This window comes from Dermacentor silvarum, chromosome 10 (assembly GCF_013339745.2).
Source record: "Dermacentor silvarum isolate Dsil-2018 chromosome 10, BIME_Dsil_1.4, whole genome shotgun sequence".
NCBI classification, from domain to species: domain Eukaryota; kingdom Metazoa; phylum Arthropoda; class Arachnida; order Ixodida; family Ixodidae; genus Dermacentor; species Dermacentor silvarum.
In genome coordinates this window covers 148,238,437-148,241,854 of record NC_051163.1, presented here as the reverse complement: position 1 = coordinate 148,241,854, position 3,418 = coordinate 148,238,437, and the positions used below count along the sequence as shown (strand labels likewise).

General features: G+C 43.2%; 1 non-coding gene across 1 annotated transcript; it reads left to right on the top strand.

Annotated features, from left to right (window-relative positions):
- The first annotated feature begins 2,791 nt into the window (after positions 1-2,791).
- On the top strand, positions 2,792-2,865 carry Trnas-gga (transfer RNA serine (anticodon GGA)). Its single transcript has one exon. It is a non-coding gene; the product is annotated as a tRNA-Ser (tRNA).
- The last annotated feature ends 553 nt before the right edge of the window (positions 2,866-3,418 follow it).

The following is a 3,418-nucleotide window of genomic DNA, read 5'->3' as shown; positions in this document are numbered from 1 at the left end:
TATATCACAACTAAACCATAATACCCGTCCTAACGTACGATGAACTGCGGGGAATTTTCCTAATAATGCTTCACATTATAACATCTTGTCAGGTCATTACATGTTTTGAAACTGCCTTGAGGTGTGAGCTAGATGAGAGATACAATAATTCTGCTTTCTGCTGGTACGTAGAGTCGACGGTGGGTTTAATGAGTAGGTTAGCTAGCTGACGGAAAACAGGTGATTCGAGCAGAGGCGCAGCCACAGCGATCAAGTAAGCGGGGAAAGACAGGCATGTTTTTCTGCTGGAATAGGCAGACTGCAGGGGAAATTAAAAAGCAAAGCGCTTGAAGCGCTTTCAAGCTGCAAATATATAATGACATCGAAAGCAGCCAGGCTGGAACTCTTTGTCATTAGAACGTATATCTAGAACTATGCAATCGATATTCGTTTAAAAATTTGCATGATTAAATGAATTATGGAATTCGCACAAAAAGACATATGCGTTTGTTGACTGAAGCCACCTGCGAAGTCAGGGACAACGCATATTTCAGATGGTATGCTTTAATCAAAGTCTTCACTAGTTAAATCAGACATATCGCGGTATATGCACTGACATTTTCTCCGAGGTGAACGTCTTCGGTACTGCTTTCAACGTGAACCTCTGTTGATTCAGGAGACGTACAATAGTTGTAGTGAAGAATTTTTGCGATGGGCCTTGCATACATGCATGCATACACACATGCATACATACATGCATACATACATACATTACATACATACATATGGACACACAAACATACATACATGCATGCATGTATACATACATACATAATACATACAAACATACATACATAAATACATACATACATACATACATACATACATGCATACATACATACATACATACACACATACATACATACAAACACATACACACTCACACACACACACACACACACATACATAGACGCTCTTCTAAGTTCTAGCATCTCCTTTCTACCTGTACCACGCGACTACCATACACATACTTTTTTCCACTTTCACACTATTAATGTTAACGCATTAAAAAGGATAACGACAGTATCGCTCGAACGGTGAATCATTGTAAGCTATAGCAAGGTTCAGCGTTGCGTTGGAACTCCTGGGTCCGTGTTCTAACTGGAAACGGGTGCTACACGTTAGCACAACGCTGCACGCATGGCAACTGCGTAGGAAAAGTGCCCCGGCAGCTACGAGGCGTCTCACAACGCTGGAGTAATGAGGAGCTCCGCCAGTGGCGTTGCAGACGTCGCATCTCGATAGTGCATGAGATGAGACCAAGGTGAAATGGTTTGTTTCTTTGCTGGTTGTGAACCCAAAGAGAAGCGAAGCCTTATGTAATACTTACGCCGTCTAACGGCTTCATTATGCTACGTAGTGGAGGTTTAAGTTGGTTAAAAAATTAACGACCCGCCAATCCCGAGGCGCTGCCACCGCTCGAGGCCTTGGCCGAGCGTCAAACTGAGGCAATTGCCAATGTGATGGGAGTAACACGTTTATTTGTTTAGAGCCTGGTGACTGGGATATTATAGGATGTCAATCTCCGTGATCAGTAGGGGTGCTGGCAGCCGTTAGAAGCCAGCGAGTACCGCGTTGGTTTCACGCAATATTGGATAACGCAGCAGTGGCGTACCACCTATTGCTCGACTGGGGGAGCACACCGCAAACCACCTGACCCATCTCTCTTTCTCTCTCTATACACACACACACACACACACACACACACACACACACACACACACACACACATATATATATATATATATATATATATATATATATATATATATATATATATATATATATGTGTGTGCATAGGCGCACTTAAAGAAGCGCAAATTTATGTCGACGCACCAGTGAGAAACCGGACTGTACAAATATCTATATATATATATTTGAGATTACTACTCCAGCCTGTGCGGTATTTTTATATTGAATATACCTAGAGCTATATTTACCAATCACACATGGTGAACCATGGCTTCCCGAAGAGTTATCCGCATTTGCATTTACTTCTTGAAACTATGTATAATTTTAAGATGATGCAGGGACAAAAGGCAATGAGTGCCTGACAGGGGTCCCTGATCGCGCCCAGTAGCAGTTACAACGCACATAAAAAATGCATATTTGCGAGAAACAGTTTTGTTTCAAGGAAGAATTGTACTTGGTGTTTATGTATACAGCACAAATTTATTATCACTGGTTAACGTAGTAGTATTGTCGAAGTTTTACACAAGGAAGTACAATCAACGTAAATGACAATATTCACAAGAAAGGAAGACACAAGATGTGTCTGACCTTGAATAACTACCACCCAATTTCTAGCAAAGCTGTTTCGAGCAGTTGCAATACAAGTTTCAGTTTCCTGTCATTATATCCCACACTTTAAAATTTTGTCTGTATATGACTGTTCCGTTTGGAACCTTGATCGCATGTAATGCTTTGGCGCACTTCTTTTTGGGAAATTGCAAAAAGCCAGTAATTCATCAACGCACACGTTTCTTCGCCAGAACATTTACCATGATGTCTTCCCTCCCTCCCCTCCCCCACCCCACCCAATTTTCGCGAGATGTGATATCTGTTGAGTGCACAGTTCTTCCAGGGTATGACGTAATAGTTCAGCGGAAATCCGCTAGGTGGAGATAAGTAATTAAAGGGTAACTGAGACTTCTACCCAAATGTAGCAATTTGCTACAATGTAAACCCAACCGGGTTCCTCGAAAGAAAGCCTCGCAGTTGAAGAAAAATTCGGCCTGGTCCGGGACTAGCCGCCTGGTTAGCTCAGATGGTAGAGCGGCTGCCCCGGAAAGGCGGTGGTCCCGGGTTCGAGTCCCGGACCAGGCCGAATTTTTCTTCAACTGCGAGGCTTTCTTTCGAGGAACCCGGTTGGGTTTCCATTGTAGCAAATTGCTACATTTGGGTGGAAGTCTCAGTTACCCTTTAATTACTTATCTCCACCTAGCGGATTTCCGCTGAACTATTACGTCATACACTTGCCTTTGCTTCGAGTTGTCGACAAATTCGACTTCGCCCTGCCATCTGCTAGTCGCCTGGTTAGCTCAGATGGTAGAGCGGCTGCCCCGGAAAGGCGGTGTTCCCGGGTTCGAGTCCCGGACCAGGCCGAATTTTTCTCCAACTGCGAGGCTTTCTTTCGAGGAACCCGGTTGGGTTTCCATTGTAGCAAATTGCTACATTTGGGTGGAAGTCTCAGTTACCCTTTAAGTTCTTCCAGGGAAGCGAGATAAATTCTGATTGTTCGTAAAACACATTCATAAAGCTCCTGATCGCTTGCATGTGTAATTTACTGTAAATGGCATAATTATACCCGTGATGTAGAAGAGTAGCTCCATATTGCCCATAACGCGTTTTTGATTTTCGCCTAATATAAACAAAGTGC